At 37.7% G+C, this 20,233-nt stretch overlaps 1 protein-coding gene across 1 annotated transcript in view; it reads left to right on the top strand.

The window, feature by feature from the left end:
* LOC117196875 (teneurin-1-like) overlaps positions 1 to 20,233 on the top strand; it is a 284,497-nt gene that overhangs the window by 101,933 nt on the left and 162,331 nt on the right. The window lies entirely within an intron of this gene.

Below are 20,233 nucleotides of genomic sequence, written 5' to 3'. Positions count from 1 at the left end.
GCCGATGCAGGGGACACGGGTTCATGCCCCGGTCCGGGAAGATCCCACATGCCGCGGAGCGGCTGGGCCTGTGAGCCATGGCCGCTGAGCCTGGGCGTCCGGAGCCTGTGCTCCGCCACGGGAGAGGCCACAACAGTGAGAGGCCCGTGTACCGCAAAAAAAAAAAAAAAAAGTTGGAAGCATATGGTTGCCATGGCTTTTGGAATGTTTTAAAATACAAGGATTCTGAGGGGCTTTCAAAAAATTCAGTAATCTCCCAGATTACACACGCACACACACACACACACACACACACACACACACACATTTCTTTATTGTAGGAAGTCCTATGAGGATTTCAGACTGGTAGATTTTTCCATAGTCATGACCAGGGTACAAAAGCCCAGGTAGGACACGTTCAGCTTCAGAAGTGGTGGAGGAGTGGGTGCCAATAGATGTGATGTTAAGCGGACTTGGCTGATAAGGGTACCATAATAGAATCTAGACTCCAGGAATTCAGGAATAAAAATGGGACTCGAAGGGAGGATTAAGCATTTATTGGGATTGGAGTATGATAATTATGTATGCTTTGTAAATAAACCAAAAAGTACATACACTTGTTCAAAGAGAAAGTGAATCTTTGTGGAAAGACCACAAGAGATGTCAGGCTTTATGAAAGAGGAAAAGGGCACATACTTAGTTGGCTTGAAAAGAGAATACTAGAATGAGAAAGGTTTCAAAGACAAAGGTGGTGTCTGCCAGTATTCATTCAGTTACCAGATATTTTTGGCGTGCCTTCCATGTGCCAGATAGTGTTCTAGGCACCAGGGATACAACAGTAAGCAAGATCTACCAAGTTCCTGCTTTCATGGAACTTGCGTTCTAATGGGAAGACAAACAATAAATGAATAAACAAATAACATGTATAATGTGTTAGCTAGGGATAAATGTTATAAAGAAAATAAACCAAGACAAGGGGATAAAGAATGGTATAGTGCAGTTGGAGTGTTATTTTGGCTATCATGGTCATCGGGGCCTTCTTCCTGAGGAGGTGACACTTGAACAGAGACATGAATGAAGTGCAGGAGGCAGCCATGCAAAGCCTAGCAGGGAAGGGACCAGCACTGCAAACAGATTGATCAATAAATGAATATGCCCTGGGGTGGTGTTAAGCTTGGAGTGTTAGAAGAACAGAAACAAGCCGGTGAGGTTGGAGCTGAGTGATTTTGAAGGAGGCAGGGGCAGTTTGTGTGGGACCCTGTAGGCCATGATGGGGAATTCACTTCAAGTTTGATGGAAAGCCATTGGAAGCCTTTGAGCAGAGGAGTTAGGTGATCTGATTTATGTTTTAAAAAGATTACCCTGGTTGCTGGGTAGGAAGAGACTTTAGGGAGGCAAGAATTGAAACAGTGAGGCCAGTTAAGAGGTTATTGCCATAGTCTAGGTGCAGGCTAATGGTGGTGTGGATGAGAGTGGGTGGATGAGAGTGGGTGTGGTGAGGACTGACTAGATTCAGATGTTTTGAAGGTCAACTTGATACAATTTGCTGATTGATTGGCTGTGCGATGGAAGGGAGAGAGGAACCAGGGAGGGCACCAAGGTTTTTGGTCTGAGTAACTGGGTAAGTAGTGATGCCATTTATAGAGGTGGGGTTATAAAGGTGGGGAAGGTTTGGGACGCAAATCAAGGGACAGATTTTGAACATGTTAAATTTGAGATGTCTGTACTGTTACCAAGTGGCCATTAGGAGTAAGTAGTTGGATACATGAGTTCAGGGTATAGTCATGATTGAAGTTACAGTTTGAGGAGTGCATACATAGTATTTAAACTGTGGGACTGGATGTAATAATCTAGGGAATGGGTGTAGATAGAGAAGAGCTCCAACAGATACGCATTCCACAGAAATTGCTCTCACTGAGATTTATTTGTTCAGTCAGCAAATGTTTCTGAGTGCTTATTACAGGTTAGGCACTGTTCTAAACTCTGGGAATGTAGTGGAGAACCAAATAGAGCTTCTGTCCTTACAGAGCTTAGAATGAAAAGCTGCATGGCTGATAAAAGGATTAGGAGAAAAGTGTCGCCCAGAAAGATAGATTAAAACGTTGAGCTCTACAAAGAGTAAAACAAACATAACAATTGCTAAGTCAATATCCTCCAGTTAAACCAGGAGACAGAGAAAATGAGTATTCAGGATATGTGTGGGGAAGCAGAAGAGGTTCAGAGTCAGGGACCCCTCCAGAAGTGAGGTTAGGTATCTCTGGAGAACATACAGGCAGAGGAAGCCTTGGATAGAAGTTTTTGAGTCTATGGGAAAATATCTTTCTTACTCAGGGTAGATATGGAATAGAAGTACATTCACATTGTGCCAGAAAAGGCATCCTAGAGTCACAAGTAGAGAAAAGATCAAAAAGGCAGTAACTGGTTATGAGCTCAGGTTCCAAAGTCATGTGTGGATTAAAGTGAAAAGTATGGAAAAGTATGGAAAGTATCTAAGAAGTTGCCTGGTATATAGTAAGTACACAGTGAATAAATGTTATCTTATAATAGTACTGCTTCTGATGATAATAAAGTTTGAGAATCTTCTACAGCTGAGCTAGTATTGCTTTCCATCAGTCTGATATTTCCTCCCAACAAACTGAGGGAAGAAACCGGGTTAATTGAGGCTCATAGGTAATCGATGTCAATGCTTGGTAAATATGTCTGGTTTTGTACTTTAAAATTTTTTCCTTAATTTCATCCTTTCATTTTTCACTGTGTGTGGGTCAAGATCTTTTCATATGTCCCCTCTCAGCTATCTCAGAGAGAAAGAAAATATTTTCTTCAACTGGGCATCTTACTATCTCTAGAGCAGTGCTTCTTCAATGTGCTCAGGAATCACCATGGGATCTTGTTGCAATGCCGATCTCAATTCAGTAGGTCTAGGGTGGGGCTTGAGGTTCTGCATTTCTAACAAGTTCCCAGGAGTTGCTGATGCTGGTTCTGCTTTCCATGAACCAAACTTTGAGTAGCATTGAGCTAGGAAACCTATCTGGAGAACACTAGAAAATATAGAGCTGGGACAATCAGTGATTTGAGTCCCAAGTAAGTGAGGCACACTTGCCATGATTACTTCTGCTTCTCATCTCAGCCTCAAGTGGTTCTCTCACATTACACCCCATGTAAGGAGAGCATTTCAGGGTGGGGAACCCTGGTAACATAAACAAGAACGCTGCATGTGATCCCTTACTACCTCCATGTTGTCCTGAAACAGATGTGAGTGCACAGCTGTCTACTACAGAGAGAGCTTCTGAGGAAAGTCTCCATGGAGTAATATATCTTGCTTTTATCATTTTCCTCCTTATGATGTTTTCTCAATTCCATGAAAAATCACATAATGGGATTTTATTGTAACCTGTTTGAATGGATAGGACAATGGAGAAATAATGTAGCCAAGAAAGTGTTCCCACAACTAAAAGAAGTTTATCTGAGAAGTGTTTGTGGCAGAACATGAGCAACCATTAAAAATGAAATTCGGGCAAAGTTGAAAAATCATTCAATATAAATTGCATATTGTTTATCAGAAATATTTGTAACATACAGAAAGACTTTCATTATGATTATTGGGATAAAAAATGTGGCTTTCAAATATATTGTTCCAATATGACCAGCATATTTTCTTGCAAAAATAGTCCTTCCTCAAGAAAGGCCTCTGATAAATGGAGATTGAAATAGACAGTATATTCAGATACCGCTAAATATCCTCAGATATCTTGGCCTTTTCAACATGATCCACCCTTTTAATGAATAAAACATTGAGTTTTATCCCATTACTTTAGAGGCATTTATTATCTTTGTATATTGTTCAGTCTTTCTTTGTTGTTTAAAATTGTTTAGTTTTCAATCCACAGCCCTTTAGGAATTTTTTCTGTACTTGATTGATTGATACGAGAGGCAGTATAGTGAAGTGTTTAAGAGCATAGCCTTTAGAGACCGATTCAAATCCTGCCATTGCCACTTATTACCTGTGTGACTTTGGAGAGCTAACTTAAGGTCCTGATGTCAGTTTCTTCATCTGTGAAATGATGAATAATAATAGTTATAGGAATAATAATAGTCCTTAATTTATAGAGTTGTTGTAAGTAATAAATGAGTTAATACTTTAAACCAGCCTAAACTATGACCAGTGTGCTTGTGAACACTTACTAAGCATTCAAAATATTTTGGATAATCTGATTAATGATGTTAAATGGTAAACCATTTCCTATCAGTGCTCATGTTTTATCTCCCCAGCCAGACTACAAATACATTTTAATTATGGGAGCAATATCTTTTATTTTCTGTTTATTTCCTTCAATGCATTATTATTTCTATATGTTTGCCATCATCACTTTAGATTTGGTTTGCAGATGCAACTACCATGAAGTAAATTATACATAAAAAATTAGAAACTGCAGGGCTTCCCTGGTGGCGCAGTGGTTGAGAGTCCGCCTGCCGATGCAGGGGACACGGGTTCGTGCCCCGGTCCGGGAAGATCCCACATGCCGCGGAGCGGCTGGGCCCGTGAGCCATGGCCGCTGAGCCTGCGCGTCCGGAGCCTGTGCTCCGCAACGGGAGAGGCCACAACAGTGAGAGGCCCGCATACTGCAAAAAAAAAAAAAAATTAGAAACTGCAATTAGGAAACGCTTCCATCAATAAGCAAGTAATGAGGTGGGGTAAATGGAAAACATTTTCTCACTAATAATTAATACTAATTATAATAATCCTATTTATCAAGTACCTGCTTTACTTTGTTAGACACTATGTCATATCCTTTATTCTTCACATTAATTACATGAATTAGAAAACTGAAACTCACAGAAATTTAATAGCAAGTTTCAGGCCACTCAAATAGGATTCAAACTGATTACTTAACTAATTGCAAATACTCCCTTGCCTTATCCCTTAAAAAAATTTTTGAGATATGATTCTTGGTTAAAACAGCTGAATTGAGTTCACATAACAGTTCTGCTTCTCACTAACCACATGACAACTTGGAATTCAGAACCCATGTTTGTACAGAAAGACTCTCTAAATCTAAATCTGAGGCTTCTGTGTAAAAGACTTCATCCTTTGCCATTTCCCTGCTAGGCTGCTGCTCTTGCCTCCAGAACCACATGAGTTGACCATTTCCTCCAAATTCCCTAGTTACTGCCAACCCAAGATGGCGCATCCTCTGTTATTATGCCCCAGGATTTGTCTTCTTTTTCTTCGTAGGTATGAGTTATGATAATGCATTTCTGATTTTCCATTCAGTGAGAATAATCCAAATGTGAAAACTTTGTATTTCTCCATCTATTTCAATACTTGGGCTAGCGATCACATTTTAATTAGTAAGTACTACTCTGAAGCAGTGGTCTGGAACAGGAAGAGAATGATCAATACTGCTGGTTCAAGTGCAGTTGTACTATAATGAGTATCTTGGCTATAAATAGGATTACTTTGGTTGACTTATAGTCTTGGCATTGGTAGATTATTAAACCACTAATAATCTCCTAGTTCTACTTTGCCTGGGGCCAATAATTTCAAGAGTTTTTCCTTTCTCTCCTGATCACTTCTATTTCTTACTATTCTTATGGAGTGTGTGTTCAGTGGGGGAGTTGGTCAAGGCTAGGTATAGAGATGGTGATAGATCAGAGAGTAGGAAGATCCCGAATGTACTTTTTTATGCCCGAATATCCTTAATGTGAGAATATACTTTGCCTTATATTGATTCAGTCACCTGAATAATATGTGTCTTTAAGGTTTTGATTACAGTTCCTTCATCATTTGCTTTTCTTCCAATTTGAGTATGATTTGCAAACTAGGAAATGTTTTCAATATCCTCATTCAAATAATTACATTCATATAAAAAATCTGTTAATGAAACATTAGCGCTGAGGGCTTAATTGCTGAAAAATCAACTCTCAGAGCTAGAAAATTCAGTTAAGGTTCCATGGCAACAAGATCTATTATTAACTGTATGAATGTTATCTAATAACATTTGGAAATTAACATGCTAGTTTAGGTACTTTCAAGACTATATATAAAGGTAAGGTGCTGTTAAAAAAATAAGATAGTCTGTTTAAATGGTTTCTCTGGATGAAAATTTTGGAAAACTTCCAGTTTCTCTCAATTATTTTATTCCTTATCAAATTTTATGCTCGTTTTTCTATCAGTTAATGAGAAAAGGCTCCATTTCTTTTGAAATACGACAGCATTTAATGTCCAAGTCTTATTTCTGTCTCAGTTTTTTCTAAAGAAAAAAACTAGCAGAAAAGAAAAATGCAAACACAAGCATAATGACGTGGGAAAGTTGCTATAGGATGTGTCTAAGAAGGGAATTCAGGAGAGCAGATTGTCCTTTGAAGGAAAGAATTTTAGACATGAGAAAATATTTTTGCAATTTGAAAGTATGATAAGGATACAAAAGTATCTCAAGTTGAGTGAAAGATATTACATACTTATTTGCCACAAAGAAGTGAAAACTGGCCCGGGTTAATAAAAATGAATTTAGGAAGGCGGTAAGAGTTTTTAGTTACCACATCATTAATGTAAGGCAAAAATGATTGAATATTGAAACTATTGAATGTATAACTGAGGACTTCTAGTAAGCATATTGAACATATGATTCAGGAGTGGGAAGCACTGCTGAGATTTTTCTCATTCAAACGATGCCCATGCTACAGATGGCAAAACAGGGGCCCAGGGCTGGGCAGCAATTTTTCCAAAGGCCCACAGTGAAATAGTAGCAGCCTCAGCATATAGAAGAATGCCAAGCTCCACTCTTCTAGAGAAAAATAACACATCCTCATGAGAGATGATGGTAGTATGCAAACACAGGAAGAAGCATTTATTAGAAACATGCTGTTTATTCATCACTATGCTGGTTAACACAGGGGATCCGAAACAAAAAGACATGGTATTTGCCCATGAGAAGCTTTTTATCAATTAGGGAAGACAAGGGTCTAACATATTTACAGCAACACCTAGAGGACAAGTCCAAGTTCAGGTAAAACATAAGTCTCTAAAACACTACCTGGAGCAGACTAAATACATGCTGTTGGAGCAATTCCGAGTAAAGGTAGATTGTTATGGGGTGACGTGACGAAATATGATGGTGCTTCAGCTGCTGGTGCCATACTGACACTAAAGGAAATGACGGAATATTGACCTTAATACGAGTAAGATTTAGGTTAATATTAGGGAATAACTTTCATTAATTAAAAAAAATACTGAGCTCTGTTTATGCTACTTTCTGGGACTGAGGAGAAGTCAAAGGAAATATAGTAAGTGGTTCTGCCTTACCCACGGTTTCACTTTTCATGGTTTCAGTTACCTGCAGTCAACTGTGGTCTGAAAATATTACATGGAAAATTCCAGAAATAAACAATTCATGTTTTAAATTACGTGCCATTTTGAGTAGCGTGACGAAATCTCGCGCTGCCTTTGGCCCTTGTCCGCCGTAACCCGCTGTCTGCCTTTCAGTAGCCACCTCGGGTATCAGATCAACAGGTAACCGTTATTTTACTTGATAATGGCCTCAAAGCGCGAGTGGAGTGATGCTGGCAATTCTGATGTGCTAAAGAGAATCTGTAGAGTGCTTCCTTTAAGTGAAAAGGTGAAAGTTCTTGACTTCATAAGGAAAGAAAAAAAATTGCATGCTGAGGTTGGTAAGCTCTATGGTAAGAACAAACCTCTCCACAAAACTGAAGAAAGAAAAAGAAATTCGTGCTAGTTTTGCTGTTGCACCTCAGACTGCTAAAGTTATGGCCACAGTGCATGATAAGCGGTTAGTTAAGATGGAAAAGACATTAAATCTGTACAAGAAGATATTTTGAGAGAGGGATCACATTCACATAACTTTTATTACAGTATATTGTTATAATTGTTCTATTTATTATTAGTTGTTGTTAATCTCTCACTGTGCCTAATTTATAGATTAAACTTTATCATAGGTATGTATGTATAGGAGAAAAGGTATATATAGGGTTTGGTGCTATTCGAGATTTCAGGCATCCACTTGGGCTTTTGGAACATATCCCCCCATCACCCCCACAAGGATAAGGGGCGGGCTACTGTACATACTTCTTACTCTTCATAAACTTATGGTTTGGTCGTAGATACAAGGCATTTGTTTTGAAGTGTAAGACATAGATAAGGAAGTTGATGATTAAATACTAAAAGATGTAAACAGGAAATCAAGTGAATATCCTAGAGTGATCTCAAAGAAGAGGATTAGTGACTACATGGTGATGTGGAAATATTGTGAGCTATGGAGTCATACAGATTGTGTTCAAATGCAGGCTCTGATGCTTAGAGGGTGTGTGACTTTGCTGATCCTCTGTTTCTTTATCTGTAAAACTAGGGGTGTAATACCTAACTTGTAGGGGATCCTGTGAAGATTGTCAATAATGGATGCATTGGTTTGGGACTTCATTTTGGGGTAGTGAAAATGTCCAGAAGTTGATTGTGGTGATAGTTGCACAGCTCTGTTAATATATTAAAATCCATTGAATTGTATACTTTAAATGGGTGAATTATAAGGTGATATATATATATATATATCCAAAAAGTTAAACATAAATTTACCAAATTGTAAAAATTTACCATATGATCCAATAATTCTACTCCTAGGTATAGAGACAAGAATAATAAAAACATATTTGAATGTTCATAACAGTGTCATTACTAATAGCCCCAAAGCAGGCACACCCCAAATGTCTATCAACTGGTGAATTGATGAGTAAAATGTAAAATATCCATACAATGGAATATTATTCAGCCATAAAAAGGAATGAAGTTCTGATGGATAAATCTCAAAAGTGTCATGGTAAGTGAAAGAAGTCACATGCAAAAGACCACATATCGTATGATTCCATTCATAGGCAATGTCCTGAAAAGGCAAATCTGTAGAGACAAATAATAGATTAGTCGTTGCCAGGGGCTGGGGGTGGGAACAGGGAGTGACCGCTAATGGGCACAAAGGATATTTGGGGGGTGATATAAGTATTGTAAAATTGGTTTGTGGTGATGGTTGCACAGCTCAGTAAGTTAACTAAAAACCATTGAATCGTACATTCTAAATAGGTGCATTTTATGGTATATAAATTATACCTCAATAAAACTGTAATGGATTCAAAGTGTCAAGTAATATATGCTTAATATATTATAATATAATTGCTTTTATCTTTGTTGAAGCAATCAGGGAAGGCCTTCTGAAGAAAGGGACCTTTGATGATGGGTGGTGGGTAGGTTTTGGCTAGATAATGGGGAAGGAAAGAAGGAAGGATAAGGAAATAGTGTGAGTAGTGGCCTGGAGTGAGAAATAGGCCTAATGTAATGAGTATTGCTTTAGAGCTAACTAGAGTATGGAGTCTACTAGGGGCTATTGGTAGATAAGGAACTGCTGCAATCACACTGAAGACTGGTAGTGCACAGCTGACACATACCGGTGATGAGTAGGTAGAAATGAAGAGGTCTGAGTGATAGAGGACCCAGGTGATAGTGACAGTTTGTCAGCTGGCTGGTGCTGATCCAAACCATTTAGAGGCCGATTTCGTTCGGAAGAGCTTAGGTGATAGGATGTGATACTGGTGGGGTGTGATGTGGTGTGACAGGTGTCTAAGCAGTAACTTACATAGTAAGATCAGTTTTATGTCTGAGCAAGTATGCTAGAAGGGCCAGCCTGAGGAGTCAGGCCCAGAGTGACTAGCTTGGGAGCAGGTAAGGTAAAGATAGAGTTGTGGAGACATGTAGGTAAAAAAAAGTGGTGATCCAGCTGGCTATCTTTTCTCTGGCTGCTCCAGAATTAGGTAAGAAGCGCTGACTACACTACCTTCCAGTCTTATGAGTTAATTACGTAAGCAGCCCCGTCAACCTTATGGCTTTCCAACAAATTCAGTGAGGTCTCTGGGGGAGAAGTCTCCACATGTCTTCTAGAAGTTGTCTAGAATTTTAAAGATTTCCCACCCAACTTGAAGCAAATCCTTACAGTGCTTAATCTAAGCGATGTGATAAGATCATGACATTTTCAGAAATGCCCTTGCTGTCAATCCTAATTCCGCTAAATTTTACGTGACAGGGGAAGAATGAAACATTATAAGCTAGTTTGTCAAGCATCTCAGTAATCTACTGTGGCAATAATCTGCTGCAACTCAGCTCTGCAATGATGGGGTCTGGTGAGTGATGTTCTTTAACTTGGAAGGAAATTATTAAGTATTTGGCCATTGATTAATGAAGTAAAAATGCACTAAGTAGACCTTGAAGTGATAAACTAAATAGAAACCTTGACAGCCATTAGTCCCTCCTGCCCACTATCCATACTGTGATTTATTTTGAAAATGATGACTGTTCATTTTCTTACCCACATACCTACAATGACTCAGAAAAACCAGTGTTGACAATCAACAGATACAGAAATGAAAAATACTGCGGGTAACTCCTATCTTGAGTTTTAATCACCATTATAAAAGTGAAAAAAAGTGCCTATAAAGGATTAGAGTTGTGAAAGCCCATCTTTCCTCAAACGGCTGTTCTGATGTATAAATTAAAGAGCTATGCTATCATTTTTTGATAATATAAACATAAAAGATCAAGGAAATTGAAATTGCATCTTTATTTTTTCAGGTACACTTTATGATTGGTCATAACAACAAAGTAAGTGTGTGATATTTTTGAGTTGATCATCCATTAAGTTTTAGAATGCTTTTAATCTCTTCTTCATCAATGTGTCCCATTTTCCCAAAGACCATAGATACTACAGTTCACAAACTGAAGAAATGGGATTATTTTGGTCATTATTGCTTTTCTTAATATTTTCATGAGTTATCAAGTTTCTTTCTGTTAAAATTTCCCTCTGTATCCACAAAGATTATTGAGTGCTTAGAGGATTGACAGCATACAGCATATTCGTTTTTCTGCCTCCTGCTTTTGTGCCTCAATGTGATACATAGGGTACAGTCTGAAATATTTGATACTCTTATAGACTAGCAACTCTTGAATCCCTATTGAGGCTTGTTTGCCATAAGTAACTCTTTTTTTTTTTTTGTCCAGGTTAGATTTTAGCATGTCATTCCAGACTATATATAGTTTTTGAAACTTCTTTCTAGAGCTATTCTCTCGATGTGATCATAAGGCAAATGAATGAAAACCTCCCCCTTCATCATAAAAAGGCTTTACCGAACATGAACATAATGTAACATTCATAATGGTCAAAACCAAATGAGTTATAAAACCAAGGTGGCATGGAAGATTCCACTAGAGATGGAAGGCTTACCAGTGTTGCCTTGAAGTTTCTTCCCTAGACTTCGAATGTTTTTTGTTCATTACAGACCCTCAAAATTTGAATACTACAGCCTCAAACCTTGCTTCATGACAGTCCCTGTGTGGGCAACTCATTTACTAAGAATTATAATTTCTTAAAAAGAAAGGGAGAAGATACTAGTTTGATAACACAAATCAATTCTTCATATCGTGGTGCTCAACAGGTATGCTTATGAATTACTGATATATAATAGTAGATGGCAGTTCCTGCATTATTGCCACTAAAAGATAAATCTATGACTTATTATTACAGCTTTTATTGTCTCTTAAAACATCATCAGATTGATTTTTAGAGTAGCAAGAATATAATATTAAATACACAAGATACCCTTCTCATAAAGGAGAGGAAAACCAGCCTTCTTTGTGCTTGAGCACTCTAGTGTCAAAATGGAATGACATTTCTGAGAAACTTCTTGTTTCAGCACAAAAATATGTATACCTATTTCATACTTGACTTTAAAAAATGCAGAGCCAGTTTGTTGTAGAAGAAAAATCACAGGACCAAGAGAAAGAAAATCCAATGTTTCAGTCCTACTGCTATCACTAACAAGCTGTATGACCTTTAACAAGCCACTTAAGTTCTCTGCACCTTAGTTTCCACCTCTGTACAATTTTATGGTTAAATTAGATGACCTTCAGGTTCCCTTTTGGTTTTAATATCTTATAGTCTAAAATGATGAATGTACATAATACATATGTACCTTATTTATAATTATGTACCTTAGTTGTATGACGTGACGGCAATATAGAAGTGAAAATGAAATAGTCCCTTTCCCTTCACACATAATAGTGAAGGACATGGTTCTATAATATAGAAAATTCTTGACTAACTAGATACTTAGGGAAAGGGATGTTAATTGAGGCTTTTAAAAAATTAAGTAGTACAGCTATCTTTTATTTCAGTCTTTGTGTTTAAAACATTTTATAAAACTGTAGTCCATTTTACTACCTTAATAAGTACAGTTTAGTGAACATAATTGAGTTTTACTTTAGTATTTGGAATATTTTTTCAGGGTCTCAAGTTCATAATTCTGAAATCAGTCCTTATTGTACAGGAAAAGCAAGAGATTGTGATGAATTTATGTTGGACCACACCATTTCTTAGGAGATGAGTTTGGTTTTCTTTAAGTACATTCAAGATATCTGCTTGCTTAGTCACCATGTTTCTTTTTCTCATAAAAGTTGAGTATAGAACATGAAATAAAATGTTTCATCAATTTGGCTTCAGTTAATTAAGGTTTTACTGTACATAAAATCTAATTAGTAACATGGGAATCTGGTTGGGTTTTTGGGAATTAGTACATTCAGCTTTCAGTGCCAGATTTGGTTAGGAACATGGGCTGACTACATCATGGTATCCAGAAGAGATCAACCAGAAAGTAAAGCATGCGGGAGTTGCTATTTTTTTACCCAGCTTTATTGAGATATGATTGGCATATAAGATTGTGTAAGTTTAAGATGTATTATGCAAAATGGATAAAGAAATTTAAAATATTTGTGTTGAGGGAATTCCCTGGCAGTCCAGTGGTTAGGACTTGGCGCTCTCACTGCCGTGGCCTGGATTCAATCCCTGATTGGGGAACTGAGATCCTGCAAGCTGCGTGGCGCGCCCAAAAAAAAAAAAAAAACAAAAATATATCTCTCTATCTATCTATCTATCTATCTATATATATGTATATATATATATATATACACACACACACATACATACATACATACACATATATACACACACACATATATATGTATATATATATTTGGATTGAAGAAAAAAGAACAGGAGATAGATCTATCTTTCATCTCTTTGAAGAGCTCTCTTATGGAAGAGTGAGTAGAATTCCACTTGGAAGGGATCTGAAAAATTGCCTATTCCAAAACCTCCTCTTATACATATCCATATAATATTTGAATCCCTTCTACAGCATTCCATTAAGTGACTGAGATCATCTGGAGAACTTCTGACGCAGCCCATTCCACCCATGTCTGCCCTTGTTAGCTTTTCATTATGTTGATCTCACATATGTCCATCTGCTTGCTGGTTTAAGATGTACAGAATACGGCTTTCATACCATACCCCTTTCATACCATAACCCCTCAGATACTTGAATAACAGTTAATCATGTCCTCTTATTGGATCTGATTTTTGCCCCAGAATCTTAACAAGTAGACTGGTTCTCCAGAGGGTGGAGGTAGCACCAAGAACACTCCACTGCTTAAAATCTGCTGTTGGCTCTCTGTTGCCCAAGATATTGTACCAAGTTCCTTATCATGGCATTTAAGGATCTGCCTACCTTTGGCCTTAATTCCCATTATTTCTCCCATGCCGACTTTACTCCAACCTCCTTTGACCTTTCTCTGTTTTATTAATGAGTTATTTATTTTGTTTTAATTCATGCCCCTCTTCTAGAATAGCCTTCTTTCGCTTCTGAGACCAGTGAACTTTCAAGTTCAAGGTCCAGGTCAAATGTCCTCTCTTTTGTCAAATCTTCCTATGCTTCTCTTCATTCCCATCTCCTTCCATCAGAAAACTATTCCCTAATATGTTCTTTAAAAAAAAAAAATCGTTCTTTTTTATGGCTGAGTTATATTCCATTGTATATATGTACAACATCTTTTTTTTTGTTTTGTTTTGTTTATTTGGCCATGCTGCATGTGGGATCTTAGTTCCCTGACCGGGGATCGAACCCATGCCCCCTGCATTGGAAGCACGGAGTCTTAACCACTGGACCGCCAGGGAAGTCCCCTAATATGTTCTTATACTCACAGCCCATAACTCTTTTAAATCATTTATAACATTTTATCATGTTTAGGTTTTATGTGTTTGCCCAGCTGGTATGTGAACTCTTGAGGTTAAATACCATATCTTGTTCATATTTCTTTCCCATAGATTTAACATATTTGAAAAAAATTAATGTATAAATGATATATAAAGTAGTATTTCATTTCATTGGTCATAAACTTCATTCATCAGTTTCATAGGATGTTACCTAATTTTACCTTTCTGCAATGTGATTCATTCAATCTGTAACTTCTTTTGTTAGATTTCTATCATATACTTCTCTTCTCAACCTTTGTCTTTCCAGATTGAAGAACCTTCTTTTGTTCCCCATTCCATTAATTAAGGTTTTTTCTGGATCTTTTCCATAACTGTTGTGGAGCAGAACACTGAGCAGGAATAATTGGGGTAGGGGTGGGGAGAGAGGCACCGTGGCAACTGATAGCACCATTCATCCTAGGTGAAAATTCTCAGCATTGTTCTACTACCATCACTACTTCTTTCATTCTTGCTTGCTTCCCCCAGGACAGCTTCTGATTCTCACTGAATCACATAACGGTTGTGATTATTTCAAGTCAGTGGCTTATTATTAGTTTGTCTTTTTTTGCTCAATAATGCAAATCCAGAGAGTGTCGTCCTTAAAATTATGTGCATTTTAGTGTGTGGTACTAGAATGTTAGTTCTTACTCTTCCTTTGAACATGCATCTTCCAAAGCATTGCAGATCAATTCTAAATCAACTTTTCACTGGAATTTATATAAAATTACAGGATATTTCAAAGCCAACTTTTATTCTCTCAAAAAAGGAGAGGAAGGATGAGAAGCAAAAGTATAAAGGTTGAATGGGAGCCTGAAGTTAGTTTCTTTAGGTGAAAGCTTGAAAACAGAAACAGTCTCCTTCTGAAACAAAAAACAGAACAAAAGCAAGAAACAACCACCTAGAGAGGCCATTTCAAAATTTGGCAGCAGTAAGAAAGCTGTGGCCTGCTATGTAGATCAGACATGATAGAAGTTGGCCTGCCTCACCAATCTTTGAATAGCAATTCCTTTTAATGACTGAACTTGAGTTACTGAAAGCCCAGATAAGTGATAATAGTCGATCAGCTGGAACCCAAGAAGTGATGAGCAAAGTTGAATGGTTTTTAAAATACAGGGGAGCAATAGGAAAAGCTTTCATTAGATAAACTATATTTTCCCTTCCCTGTCAACAAATAGTATTTCAAATTCTTTAACCTAGAGTCTCTGGCAAAACGTCCCTTACCCAGAAGGCTCCAACATGATAAACTGAAATCTATTTGAACCCCAATGTTATTTTGGGAATAAATGCCCTAAAATGCTTGGGAAGCTCTCCATGTCATTGGATTTTTTATGAGACTGGATTTTCCCCCAGATCCCTTGACTTGAATTCTAAGGAGAATGAACCCTTTCTTTGGGGGTGTTGAGGCAAGAATGAGCTGTTAACATTTGGTGTGCATCTCTGCAAACCGATGTATTATTATGGTGAGAAGTGAAAATTGATCTCTGAGCTGCCATTTCTATTTCTGAGAAAAATTACATTTGAAAGTCACTGAAAATGAAGCATTTATGCTTTAAATTCTATATCTATAAATACTGTATGTTTAGGCCTTTTACTTTTTCCTAATGTGAGATATTTCTGCCTTTAAATAAATGACACATTTAAGTTCAAATATGTAACCTGAATCAAAAACTAGAAGGAGCTATTCTAATTTGAAGAAACCCTGCTTGGGAAAATTCATAGCAGGCTCACTCTTCTTCTGTGGCCTTTTAGGGCTTCTGACCTTCTGTCTCAAGCATAGAATTTTGGCTCCCAAGTTCCTTTTTGGCTTGTCCTGGCATTTGCTCTGCTAAGAGACAGCTCTTTAAAGAAGGATAGTGTGAATTTCTACCAGATTAAACTAATGTTGTAAAAAATGGACCTGATTTTAAACCAACCAACCAAACAACAAACAAGAGACCATTTAAAGCAATTAGAACTGGAAATAAAACTATGTTTGCCTGAATCACTGACCTTAAAGTTCTTAGCATTCTCTGAACTGAATATGTAGTGTGGAGTTATTTCATTCAGTTTAATTCACTAAGTCAAATGATGGCTTATTTTCATGCTTTGTTACTGCCTTTGAAAAATATCATAAGATATTCTTTAAAAATTAACACAATAGTGATAGAATTATAGTATATTTTCAATTTGAAAATGACCTTAGAGAGTAATCTGACTGCCTCCTTTCTCAGATGACAAAATTGAGACCCAGAGAAAATGAACTAAGGGCAGGTCTTATGTAACCTTGGTATCCTCTCAGTTCAGTGATCTTTCCAATACTGCAAGTTGTTCCCTCTGTAGTCAACTCTTTGGGGATTGTAACTTGAAGAGAACAATAATGAAGGGCGTTAAAAGTTGCCACTAAGTTTCTGTTCCTCTTCATTAGCATAAGTAGCTAGGCTCAGAATCAGGCTTATTGGAGGGAGGGACTCTGGGCTAGAAGCCGGTAGTACATGGAACTGGGGAAGGTTGTCACAGACCCTCTGAGTTTCAGAGAAAAGCTGACCCAGACAGAAACTTATCTGTGAAATACCCTTAATTCTGTACCAATCTTGTGTGCCTTAGTTCCCAGCTTCCCACCAGTTTGCCTCTTTAAGGCACAGACTTAGGCTTGGCAAAATCCTTATAGGTATGTAAGTCATCTATTCTGTTGTTTGAGTCCTTTTCACAACTTTCTTGACAAGTGGCAATTAAAAACATGCAGGGATGACATATCTTCATGCTGTTCAACTATCCTCGTCACTCTCTTCTGAACATGCTCTATTTGGTCCATGGCCTTTTAAAGACGGGGAACCCATAGTTGAATACAACACTAGGTATAGTTTGGGCTGCCCAAATTAGATCAAGAATATCATATTTCTCTTCCTAGAGTCTACGTTTCCATTCACACAGCCTATGCTCACGTCAGCCACATCATCCTGCCAACTCATTGTGCTTACAGTCAACTAAAATCTCTTAGTCTCTATACACACACTATTTTAAAGCCAGTTTCTCCCACGAGGTACTTATGTAGTATCGATATTTTTTAATGCAAATGCAAGATTTTATATATCTGTGTATGAAATTATAACATGTCATATTTGGCTTATAGTTCCATCCTGGCATGAATTTGGGGCATCACGATAGTATTATTCAACATGTTAACTATTCTGGCTAGCTGTGTGTCACCTCAAAACTACTTCCTCACCCATGGCATGGATTTAAAAAAATGTTAAATAGGATGAAGGAAAGGAGATCGCTAGAGACAAATTAACCAAATTAAACCTTGGTATGGTTGTTCGTTCATTTATGTGTTAATTGGCACCGTCATTTGTCTCATATATTGTTTAAACTCATCTAATAGTATACCACGAAAGACTTTGCAGAATGCTTTGCTGAATATGAAACACATCTACCTATTTCCCTGTTCTGTCAATGAGTCAGCCTGCTCAAAAGGAAAGTGAAGTTAGTCTGTCAAGACATATTCGGAGTTGCCTAGGCTGGCTACTCGTTCTGGATGCATCCTAGTCTCAGAGCTAAGTCAGTACTCTCAGAAGTCTCTCATGCGGGCCAAGAAACATAAGTGCTTTTAACAGTACTTCCTCATGAATCCTGGGCTTCAATTTATTCTTACTAATGATTCTGTTATTCTTTCGAGTTCAAAAATCTCTTTGATAGAAAAGACAGATGCAAAGTAGGGGTTATCTACTTAGTGATTCCAGGGTTTGCTTGACGACTATCATCATTACGCCACTGACTCGAGCAGGGTTCATATTCACTCATTTTTCGTCATGCCCTGGATATACCTTAAAAACCCTCCACCCCTGAATTTTTGGGCCTCCACATCTTTCCTAGATTATATTAGGCTTAGCTAATCAGACCCTATTCTTGATGATATGCTATTATCCTCATCTTTTAGCATCATCTTTAAAAAAAAATCTGACTTTGTGAAAAAGTTCCCAGTTGTAGCCATATCTTAATCTTAAGGAAATTTCCCTTTGGTCTCCTGTCAATAGTACTCTCCTGTCAATAGTACTAAGATAATGATGATGAAGGTTATGAAAATGGCAGTGACAGCAACAAAAGTATTCTAGGAGCTAACAGCTATTAAGCACTTCCTAGGTGCCAAGAGCTATTCTGTTTTAGTCTGTTCAGACTGCTGTAACAAAGTACCATAGACTGGATGGCTTATAAACAACAAGCATGTATTTCTCACAGTTCTGGAGGCTGCGAAGTCCAATATCAAGGTGCCCGCTGACCCAGGTTCTGGTGAGGGCCCACTTCTTTCTGTGCCTTCGCATGGTGGAAGGGGCAAGAGAGCTCTCTGGGGTCTCTTTTATAAGGGTCCTAATCCTGTTTAGGAGGATTCCACCCAAATGACCTAATCTCCTTCCAAAGGCCCCACCTCCTAACATTGTCCCATTGGGGGTTGGGATTTCAACATGAGTTTTGGGTGGATGCAAACATTCAATCCATAACATATTCCTAGTGCTTTTCCCTTGTTAATTCTTAATTTTTACAACAACCCTTTGAGATAAATCCTATCATCTCCATTTCACATATGAGCATATGAGGGCATAGAGCTTGCCCCAAATCCCATGGTTAGTAAGTCTCAGAGCTGGAAGCCCTGCATTCTGATTCCATAGCCTGGGATCTAAACTTTTACTCTACTGCTTGAGAACACAGGTCAGACACTGAAAGGCTGAATTGTCAGGGCAATCATGATGCAGTCTCAGAACATCTTACAGGCAAACCTGTGGGGTGTACAGAATTAGTTTTTGGCATGCCTCATCTCCTCTTCTGCACATTTAACTACCCTACTGCTTCTTGCTGCCAGCCTCTAGGTTTTCTCTACTTGTAAGCTATCCTTAGATCTTCAGCTAAATTGTAAAGTTCTAGAGGGTATGGTTTATGTTTCCCACATACTATAGCCAAGCACGATGTTAAATGTGGGGTGTATGTGAAATCCTTGTGGAATTAAATAAGTGACAAACTTTGGAATTCATTGTTCAAAAAAATATAATGGGCTGTTTTCTAGAGGAGGTGTGTGCGCATGTGCACACTCAGGAGCTCAAACACATTCTCAAATGAGCTGTGAGTAGTGAGGGGAAACACAATACCTGGCATAGAGCAATGCTCAGTGACTGCTAAATGAATAAATGAATGAGTCAGAGAGGCAGAGAGAGTTTCCTTGGATTAAGATCCGTATCAGTGGCCCCCCTGCCTTATTTCTGAAAAATATACACTCTTTTGAACCATTAACTAATTGATCCAGTGTGTTAAAGTCTCTTATTCAGATCTGAGTCATAGTAATTATGCCAGCAGTTTACTATGCTGTCTCATCACAAGTTCAATTAAAAACACAAGTGTGTATCTGTATGGGATGTGTGTTTATATAATCTCCAAAGACAGATAAGAATATTATGTGTTTTTTGTTTGGGTAAACAGATGAACTCGTAGTGTGTTTCAGGTAGGTGAATACAGTTTATTATCTTAGTATCCGGGTAAATCTTGAGGTAAAAATTGACTCAGACCTATTCAAATTTTAATATCAGACTTTAGACAAATCTTTTCATAACAAAAAGTAAATGGAGAACATATGACGGCTTAGGTCTTTTATATATAATTATATGGTTCCCAGAGGGGAGTTATAATTGAATTATAAGCTGCCTCATGAGTATTCTAGCCAGTGTTTAGAGAACCACGAAGCAGAGCTGAGCAATTTTTTTTTCACCAGCTAGAATGTGAACAAGGCACCCTATAATTCAATTATAACTAGCCTCCAGGAACTATATAATCATATTATAAAGTAGTTTGGGGAAACTGGGAAACTGAATGTTTTTCAACACATTGTATATGTTTAAATGATAATTTGATAATTTTACTTACCCTCTCACCTTTCCTAATCACGCAGGTATGGGGACACGTTTTGTGACATTAGTCTCATGTACCTTAAAAAATTTTTGGAATAAATTATCATCCTGGGAAGTCCTTAGCTTACTCTCCTTTGATTGTAGGATTGTCTGTACATACATACACATCACTTAAACTCTTTGGTCCTCAATTTTCCCAACTATAAAATGATATATTCGATCTAGATGATATTTAAGGTATTTTCCAAC

The sequence above is a fragment of the Orcinus orca genome, chromosome X, assembly GCF_937001465.1.
Source record: "Orcinus orca chromosome X, mOrcOrc1.1, whole genome shotgun sequence".
NCBI classification, from domain to species: domain Eukaryota; kingdom Metazoa; phylum Chordata; class Mammalia; order Artiodactyla; family Delphinidae; genus Orcinus; species Orcinus orca.
The sequence above is the reverse complement of the archived record's forward strand: the minus strand, read 5'-3'. Positions and strand labels throughout refer to the sequence as shown.